The sequence below is a fragment of the Chlorocebus sabaeus genome, chromosome 12 (genome assembly GCF_047675955.1).
Source record: "Chlorocebus sabaeus isolate Y175 chromosome 12, mChlSab1.0.hap1, whole genome shotgun sequence".
NCBI lineage: Eukaryota > Metazoa > Chordata > Mammalia > Primates > Cercopithecidae > Chlorocebus > Chlorocebus sabaeus.
Genome location: NC_132915.1, coordinates 83,403,852 through 83,414,317, shown reverse-complemented (window position 1 = coordinate 83,414,317; position 10,466 = coordinate 83,403,852).

Genomic DNA, 10,466 nt, shown 5'->3' with positions numbered 1-10,466 from the left:
CTATAAACCCCACAAATCCAAAGTCAATGAACTCTAAGCAGAAGAAACATGAAGAAACCTAAAAGTACATCATTATCAAATTGCTTAAAACTAGTGAAAAAGATAAAATCTTAAAAGCAGCCAGAAAAAAAAAAAACTACACATTACATGCAGAGGAGCAAAAATAAGAATGACATCAGACTTCTCATCAGAAACTATGTGCCAGAAGACAGGGAAGCAATATCTTTAATGTATTGAAAGAAAAAAACAGGCTGAGTGCAGTGGCTCATGCCTATAAACCCGGCACGTTGGGAGGCCGAGGCGAGTGCATGGTTTGAGGATGGCTTGAGGCCAGCCTGGGTATATAAATAATAGCAAGACCCATCTCCACAAAAAAAATTTAAAAAGTAACCAGATATGGTGGTGCATGCCTGTAGTCCTAGCTGCTCGGGAGGCTGAGGTGGGAGGATTGATTGAGCCCAGGAATTTGAGGCTGCAGTGAGCTATGATCACACTATTGCACTCCAGCGTGGGCAAGAGAGGAAGAAGAAGAAGAAGGAGAAGGAGGAGGAGGAGGAGGAGGAGGAGGAGGAGGAGGAGGAGGAGAAGGAGGAGGAGAAGGAGGAGAAGGAGGAGGAGAAGAAGGAGGAGGAGGAGAAGGAGGAGGAGGAGGAGAAGAAGGAGGAGGAGGAGAAGGAGGAGGAGGAGAAGGAGGAGGAGGAGAAGGAGGAGGAGGAGAAGGAGGAGGAGGAGGAGAAGGAGGAGGAGAAGGAGGAGGAGGAGAAGAAGAAGGAGGAGGAGGAGGAGGAGGAGGAGGAGAAGGAGAAGGAGAAGGAGAAGGAGAAGAAGGAGAAGGAGAAGGAGAAGGAGAAGGAGAAGGAGAAGGAGAAGGAGAAGGAGAAGGAGAAGGAGAAGGAGAAGGAGAAGGAGACAGAATTCTTTACCCAGCAAAAAATATCTTCCAAAAATGAAGGCAAAATAAAGATTTTTCTCAGACTTACAAAAGCTGACTGAATTCATCATCTGCAAACATGCACTACAAGAAATGTTAAAGTCTTTCAACTTGCGGGGAAATGGTACCATATGGAAGTCTGGATCTACACAAAGGAATAAAGAGAACACTGGAAATGCTAACTACGTGGGTATATATAAAAGAGTTTTTCTTATTATTTAAATCCGTTTAAAAGAACAATATAACTAGGATAGGCACCATTGACTTCAAAAAAAAAAAAAAAAAAAAAAAAAAAAACACCCAAAGCTCCCTGCATCCCGTAATAAACTGCATATGTTGCCTTCTGATGAGATAATTGCAAGCAGCAAACTCCAGGGAAGCTATTAGCAAGTTAGCAATAGCAGTCATGTGGGAATATGGATTCTACTTATGGAAAAAAATAATATAGATATGTGTAGTCTAAAATGCAACAACCACAGTTGAGATCAGCTGGATCGCACTCAGGTTTGAATGTAAGGCTTACCTACGTAGAGTAAAGTCTGTTTCTGGATCCATGTACTGTGATGGTTAAGTGCCCCTCCAATGGACATAGCCGACCATACTGTAAAGAAACAGGGGCAGAGGTCATGGCATCCAGGGATCCCAAACGTTCTTCAGGGAAATCTGATTGGAAACTAGAGGACATATCTAAGTTAGTTGTACTGGAGCTGGAACTTAGAGAAGTGGCATGTATTCCCTTTGCTTCCAGATTCTTTCCAATCTCTCAAGGACCCCTTTTTTCTTTTCTACTTTTTTTTTTTTTTTGAGACGGAGTCTCGCACTGTCGCCCAGGCTGGAGTGCAATGGTGCGATCTCAGCTCACTGCAATCTCCGCCTCCCAGGTTCAAGCAATTCTTCTGCCTCAGTCTCCTGAGTAGCTGGGATTACAGGTGCATACCACCATGCCTGGCTAATTTTTGTATTTTTAGTAGAGACAGCATTTCACCATATTGGCCAGGCTGATCTCAAACTCCTGACCCCGTGATCCGCCTGCCTCAGCCTCCCAAAGTGCTGGGATTACAGGCATGAGCCACCGCCTCCAGCCTGGGGACCCCTTTTTTTGCCCTCACCACACTGCTGAAACTTCATTCACTCAGCAGTCACCATTGTCTTCTTCATTATATGCAGACCACTTGCCTATTCACAGTCCTCACCCCCTTGCCTGAATTTTCCTGCTGCTTCTCTGACAACTCCTCTATTTTCTGACTCTGCTTACCTTCTTGTGTGTTCCTGGCTGTGGCCTTTAGTCCTCTTCCCTCCTCAATATTATTTCCCTCTGAGAGCTCATGCACGCCTATTGCTATGCTCACCTGTTCTAATGACTCCCAGATGTCTCTCCATTCCCAGGTCCCAGCACCACCTCTGCCTTGACACACCAGCCACCAGTCTCCTTTCCCTCTGCCTCCACCCTTCTCTCTGCTCACCTAGACTGTAGTGCTCATTGTCTGCTTCCATATATTTCTACCCAACTAGACTGTCAGCAGCTCCAATGCAGTGACTGACATGCATTTTCTTAGTCTACTGCCCAACCTGGGGCCTGGCACATGCTTTAAAAAGCAAAATCTGGCCAGGCACAGTGACTCACACCTGTAATCCCAACACTTTGGGAGGCTATGGCGGGTGGATCATGAGGTCAGGAGATCGAGACCATCCTGGCTAATACGGTGAAACCCCGTCTCTACTAAAAATACAAAAAAAAATTAGCCAGCATGGTGGCATGTGCCTGTAGTCCCAGCTACTTAGGAGGCTGAGGCAGGAAAATCAATTGAACCCAGGAGGGGGAGGTTGCGGTGAGCTGAGATCGCAGCACTGCATTCCAGCCTGGGCAACAGAGCAAGACTCTGTCTCAAAAAAGTAAAAATAAATAAAATAAAAATACACAAAAATAAAAAGCAAAATCTGGCCAGGCATGGTGGGTCATGCCTGTAATTCCAGCAGTTTGGGAGGCCAAGGCAGGCAGATCACCTGAGGTTAGGAGTTCGAGACCAGCCTGGCCAAATGGTGAAACCCCATCTCTACTAAAAATACCAAAAAATTAGCCAAGAGTGGGGGTGGGCACCTATAGTCCCAGCTACTCAGGAGGCTGAGGCCAGGAGAATCACTTGAACCCGGGAGGCAGAGGTTGTGGTAAGCCAAGATTGAGCCACTGCACTCCAGCCTGAGCAACACAGTAAGACTCTGTCTCAAAAAATTAAATTAAATTAAAAATAAATAAATAAAAAGCAAAATCTGGCTTGAGAATTTGGTTCTAAAATCAGTGTATAAGACATAAATCATGAATAACCACAGTTATCCTTAAATAATCCCTATGTCAACCATAAAATACACATGGTTGACATAAAATGAGGAACAGCAACTTGACCTTCCCCATCTCACACTCCCTCTGGGACGTATTTTCAGAGTGGTAGAGCTGGAACAGCTCCCATTAGTTGTAGTACATCTTTGTCACTCCCTCCCACTTGGGCTTTTGTTTTAACCCCACATATTGATTGAATTTTCATAAGTAAAATGTATATATAACCACAACTTCATTGTAAAGGTTTGATTAATGATCTCTATCTTTCCTTAAATTGGTTCTTCCTCTTGACTTCACATTTCCAATAATACAGCACCTCACTCCTCCCTCTCCCTTACTCTTCCTTTCTGGTTTCCAGGTTCTGGTTCATTCTTCCTTTGCATAGTATCCCTTTGTCTCCATTCTTATTGACATCTACATAATTCAGACCTGATCACCTCCCATCTTGATTTCCATGATAGCCTCCTAACTGATCTTGCTGGTCTCTCTCCAATTCATGTTTCACTCTGCCATTAGATTAGCATTTTCTAAGGCATTGATTTAGTGCTATCACTCTCTCATTCAAAAGCCATCAATGTCTCCCCATTGGCTATCAGTCGAGGCCCTGCACAATCTAGTCACAAGCTGTCTTCAGTACCACTCCTACTCTTCTGAGATAGGAACACTATGCTCCTTGCCCGCTCCCCAAATTTTTCCCACCTATGTCACTTCCCTCTACTTCAAACACCACCTCCACAAACATCTTCACTTGCCAAAACCCAACCCAGCCTTAAATGGTAATATCCAAAGTGACCTCTCCTTCTTTTCATCACTGTAGTTCTTTCTTTGTACCACTTATCTCACACTGCTGGATTATAAGTACACTGAAGAAAGAAGACACATTATATTTTTTTTCATTTATTCCCTCATTCAACATATATTATTAAGCACTTACAGTGTGCCAGGCGCTCAGTGAGGTGCTGGATATTTATACAGTGAAGACAGAGAGAGCTCTGCCACTTGCAGAAGTCAGTCTGGCAGCAGAGGGTGGCAACAGACAAGCTGTGAACCCTAATAGTGGCTATAAGAGAAAAAGTGAAAGAGGGGAACCTCATCTTAACAGTGGTCAGAAAAAGCTTATTCCCAAATAAGTCATATGTAAGCTGAGATGTAAAGAATGAGTAGAAAATAGGCAGAAGGGGGAAGAAGAAGTCGAAGAAAAAGTACCAAAAAAAAAGTCAGAAGGTAAGAGAGGACATGGTTCGTTAGAAGAACCTAAAGGAAAAATCTTGGCTGGAGCACATAGAACAAGGTGAGAGTGAGCAGCAATGGGGCTGGTGGGAGACAAGCCAGGTCATAGCCCTGCCTTGTGAGGCTTGTAAACCAAGTGAAAGAGGTTAGGCTTGATCCTAAGGGGAAAGGAGAGTTTTAAGGAAAGATGTATCATGATATTCACATGGTGGAAAGATGGAAGAATGGATGGTTGGGGTAAAGATCAGGGGTTAGGCTTGGCGCGGTGGCTCATCCCTATAATCCCAGTACTTTGGGAGGTTGAGGTGGAAGGATGGCTTGAGCCCAGGAGTTTGAGATCAGCCTGGGCAACATGGTAAAACTCCATCTCTACAAAAAATAGCTGGGCATGGTGACACCCACATGTAATCCCAGCTACTTGTGAGGCTGAGATGGGAGAATAGCTTGCACCCAGGAGGTCGAGGCTGCAGTGAGCCGTAATTGCGCCACTGCCCTCCAACCTGGCAGCCTGGGCAACAGAGCTGTCTCAACAAAAAACAAAACAAAACAAAAGACTAGGGGTTAATGCAGTAACCCAGATGCAAGAAGACAGAGACCTGGACTAGGGTAATAGCAGAAAAAGCAGAGAGAAGTGGATAGATTTGGATGTTGCACCTAATATGACTTGGTGATTAACCGAATTCAGATGGGCCATAAAAAGAAAAAGTCAAAGATGATCACACAAGCTTGACCAGTGCTTTGTACATAGTAGGTGCTCAATAAATATTTGAGGAATGAATTTATAGCAAATAAATGAATGAGCAAATAAAACAACGAATGAGAGGCAGAGAAGAATTTTAAAAAACGATTTTTGAAGAGGATTCCGTCCAAGGCAAAGCCATCCCAAGAATATAGACCCCCCCAAAAATTTTATATATATATATATATATATATATCTCAGAATTTACTGGTTTACACCCTCCCTGTATTTTTCTTTCTTTCTTTCTTTCTTTCTTTTTTTTTGAGACAGAGTCTTGCTCTGTTGCCCAGGCTGGAGTGCAATGGTGCAATCTTGGCTCACTGCAACCTCCACCTCCCAGGTTCAAACAATTCTTCTGCCTCAGCCTCCCAAGTAGCTGGGACTACAGGTGCGTGCCACCACTCCCGGCTAATTTTTTTGTATTTTTAGTAGAGACGGAGTTTCACTGTATTAGCCAGGATGGTCTGGATCTCCTGACCTCGTGATCTGCCTGCCTCAGCCTTCCAAAGTACTGGGATTACAGGCGTAAGCCACCAAGCCCGGCCCCTCCCTGTATTTTTTAACAGATGAAATCTGGCCAAGGTAAGCTTAGGGGATACAAAGAATTGTAAGTGCCTCGGATCACTTTTGGTATTTCTGCCCTTCCAAATACTGCCTTCCTGAGTCTCTGCCCAACTGATGATCTGTCAGGATCATCAATAGCTCCTAACTTCCCAAACTCCTAGGCCTTTTGGACATGTGCCACCTTTTTGCCACACTCTTGGAATGATCCTTTCAAAGATCATCGAAATTGTTCAGAGATGGATTCATTCGTCAAGCGTTGATCAAGGGCTTCCTACATGCCAGGGCTATCACCTGGGGTTGTAACCATGAAAATGATAGGCACCGACCCTTCTCTCAAGGAACTACCAGTACCCCAGAGCAATTAAATTTACATGTGTAAATTTATACATGTAAATGGTGGAATGTGTTTTTCTTCATTTACTCACTAAGATGTTTCTTTGGTTGTGGAGACACTGGCCTCAGAAGTGACCAGACGCCTGCAGTTATTTGAAAGGTGTCAAGGAAAGCATGTCATTTTCATAATGTAGTATCACCACCTAGTGGTTCCAGAAAACGTTACCAATTGATCCAGGAAATTTTTCTTACAAAGCTATATTCCTGGAAATGACTCTCCATTTCTCCAGAACTTTTCCTTTCTCTATCAAGATAATCTAGGGGATGATTCTCTAATATGTATTAGGTACCCAATATCTGTTAAATAAATGCATATATACCAGGACAAATTAATTTCATACCCTGGTACCTTATGTCAATGGAAAGAGAAAATTTAGAAATTCCTTCCCAGATTCCTCTGGACTTCTAACCATTTCTATCTAAGAAGGACCTTCTAATCATTTCTATCTAAGGCCAGAAGTATTGCTGTCCTTAATTTATCAAGCAATTCCTTTAGGTGTATTTGAATAAACTGATTTTTTAAGTGTCACTGTATCATGGATGAAACCCTCACTCCCTCCCACCAAACCCAAGGGGCTTTCTATAATTCAAAAACATTTTGGGCATGGTGGGTCACACCTGTAATCCCCGCGTTTTGGGAGCTCAATGTGAGCAGATTACTTGAGGCGAAGAGTTTAAGGCCAACCTGCCCAACATGGAGAAACCCTGTCTCCGCTAAAAATACAAAATTAGCCAGGCTTGGTTGCACATGCCTGTAAACCCAGCTACTCAGGAGGCTGAGGCGTAAGAATCGCTTGAACCCAGGCGGCAGAGGTTGCAGTGAGCAGAGACTGCGCCACCACACTCCAGCCTGGGCAACAAGGGGAGATTCTGTCTCAAAACATACAAAAACAAAATCAATGAAGAACAGCATATGTCACCCCAGAGGTCGGGACCAATACCAAAACAAAGTTCAGCTGGCTCTGAGAGTATGGGCCTAGAATGTCTGAAGATGCTTTCATTGACTCTTGCTTCTACACAGGTGTCAAACTGGGCCAGGTGTCACTAGGAAGTGTGCTTAGAAAATTATGGGCCAGGCGCGGTGGCTCAAGCCTGTAATCCCAGCACTTTGGGAGGCCGAGACGGGCGGATCATGAGGTCAGGAGATGGAGGCCATCCTGGCTAACATGGTGAAACCTCATCTCTACTAAAAAATACAAAAAACTAGCCAGGTGAGGTGGTGGGCGCCTGTAGTCCCAGCTACTCGGGAGGCTGAGGTAGGAGAAGGGCGTAAACCCGGGAGGCAGAGCTTGCAGTGAGCTGAGATCTGGCCACTGCACTCCAGCCTGGGTGAGAGAGCGAGACTCTGTCTCAAAAAAAAAAAAGAAAAGAAAAGAAAATTACGGTAACTCAGGCCGGACGCAGTGGCTCACACCTGTAATCCCAGCACTTTGGGAGGCGGAGGTGGGCGGATCACCTGAGGTCAGAGTTCGAGACCAGCCTGACCAACATGGAGAAACCCCATCTCTACTAAAAATACAAAAATTAGCTGGTTGTGGTGGTGGGCACCTGTAATTTCCAGCTACTCGGGAGGCTCAGGCAGGAGAATCACTTGAACCCAGGAGGCGGAGGTTTCAGTGAGCCGAGATGTTGCCATTGAACTCTAGCCTGGGCAACAAGAGCAAAAAACTGTCTCAAAAAAAAAAAAGAAAAGAAAATTATGGTAACCCAAAGCAAGTGGCCTGTCTCTAGCAGGGATCACAAAGTAGCAAAGAACAAAAGAAACTAAGGACTACTTTCTTGGGAATATAAGCCTCTTAGAACCATATTCCAACAGGTTAAATCTTAAATCCTCTTGTTGGTTTAAATAAGTAAAGTGAATCTCCAAGCAATCCTGGCTATTAATGAAGCCTTACTTCTGCATCCTTAGGCCCAGATGGTGGGAAAATGGCAGTTAGCAGCAGTTACCTGGCTCCTCCTCTCTCAGAACATTGGGAGGCTCAAGCAAGGGGTTCATGAGTGCTCCTCTCCTTCTGTCAATTCTTTTCTACATGGCCTTGTCCTTCCTTTCAGTCTAAGGGTATCCCAGTCTCAGTTGTACATCAAAGAGAAGGAGTCAAAGAGGTGTCAGGATACAGTGGATGAGGACAGGTTCTAAGCCCAGGCCCCTTTACTTGCTTGCCTTTGACTTTTGGCCTCTCCAGCAGGGCCACTAGGTCTGTTGTGAAGGTTGTGGACCAACTCTAGGGGTGCTGCTCATATTACAACCATCTTAGATTTGTATAGTCATTGAGTTACTTTTCAACAGATGATAGTAAAGTGTTTTAAAGGGTGTCTTTTTCTAATTCACTCAAAGGTCCCAAATGGGCTCTCATCAGCCCTGTATTCTGAGCCTAATTTATCAGCTGGATACAGTCCACATCTATCTATATAGTTGGCCAGAGAACCAACTGAAATAGTGAGTGTAAAGCCCCTTGAAAACTAACATGGTTTGGAGATTATATTTCCCAGGGTTCTGTTTGTAATCGTCTAAATTTGAGGGATCGCTATGTGAAAGGTAAAACAAGTTTCAGTCTGCAAGTGTTTTATCTCCCTTTGAAAACAGACACAAAAGTCAGCATTCAGATAGGGCATATCTTCTCAAAATCCACCAGGATTCAAAAAGTAACTGTGTACTCATCAACAGGACTTAAAAGAATGTTTCAATTTCTGAGAGTTGCTTCACTAATAAAGTAGTTGAATTAGTTATAAAATAGTTATAAATTCTCTTCTCTGCCTGAGTCTTTAGATAAAATAAGCAAATGGAAGGCAAACCCTGCCTTGTCCTCATCTCCACCACAGACCATTAGAAATTGGGTTTGCTCCAGAGGACAGGTCTGAGGGTAGGCTAATAAGAAGTGAAGAAAATTGTAGGCTGGGCACGGTGGCTCACGCCTATAATCCCAGTACTTTGGGAGGCTGAGGCAAGCAAATCACCTGAGGTCAGGAGTTCGAGACCAGACTGGTCAGCATGGCGAAACCCCGTCTTTACTAAAAATATAAAAATTAGCCAGGGCGCGGTGGTGAGCACCCTATAATCCCAGCTACTCGGGAGGCTGAGACAGATAGGAGAATCACTTGAACCCAGGAGGTGGAGGTTGCTGTGAGCCAAGATAGTGCCACTACACTCAAGTCTAGGCAACAGAGCGAGACTCCGCCTCAAAAAAAAAAAACAAAAAAAAGAAAGAAAGAAAATTGTAAATTTTTAAAACCCAGCCCACATAAGTCGTTCTGCAATGTAACGCACATTCAAGAAATAATTATTTTCAGGGAAACAGCCCACATAACATCTTGTTGATTCCTCTCCCTATGAAAATTCAGCTAAGTATAGCTCAGTCTACTAACACGAATGATGTCATATACTTTTGATTTGGCTTGGAAAAGAGAAGGCCTGAGCAGGCAGCAGATTTAGCTTTCTAATTTGGCCTGTTTTGAGACAATGTTTTCAAGGAGTTGAACATTTAATCTGCCTTTCCTGTAAGAACTGTACTCAGGGGAACCGAATAATTGATGAGTGAGAAGTTTCACTTTAGAAAAAGATCTCAGGATTGTCTTGGCTATGCGGGCTCTTCTTTGGTTCCATATGAAATTTAAAGTAGTTTTTTCTAATTCTGTGAAGAGAGTCAATGGTAGCTTGATGGGGATAGCATTGAGTCTATAAATTACTTTGGGCAGTATGGCCATTTTCATGATATTGATTCTTCCTATCCATGAGCATGGAATGTTTTTCTATTTGTTTGGGTCACTCTCAGGCCCAAGCCAGAGTTCCACTTTCAGTGTGACACTGAGGACCTCTAAGGTCTGCTCTCCAGTAAAACTAGTGAGAATTGTTTAAAAAACAAAAGAAAACAAAACAAAAACAAACAAACAAACAAACATTTAAAGACTCTGGAAATGGCCCTAAGGACATACCACAAATGAAGAAATATTTGTTCAAGAAAAATCTACAAAAACTCAGAATTTCAAGAATCTGAGGTATGTGAACCAAGACCCAAGCCCACTCTGTCCTCCCACCCTCAATTCAGTGAGGCAAAAACTATACTTCAGGCTGCTTCAGCCTAGAACACAGGGCTGCCTCTCCCCTCAGCTATCTTCCCAAGACGGACAGGATGTCAGCATTTCTCATCCTTCCCCACTACTTGTTGCTGTAGGCAAAGTTCCAGGTGAGTACAACTGATATAAATCCAACCTCCACTTGTGGAAATAGGCTCTACCTTGGGCATGGTACTGTTGAAAATACTAGGACTCTGGGTTTG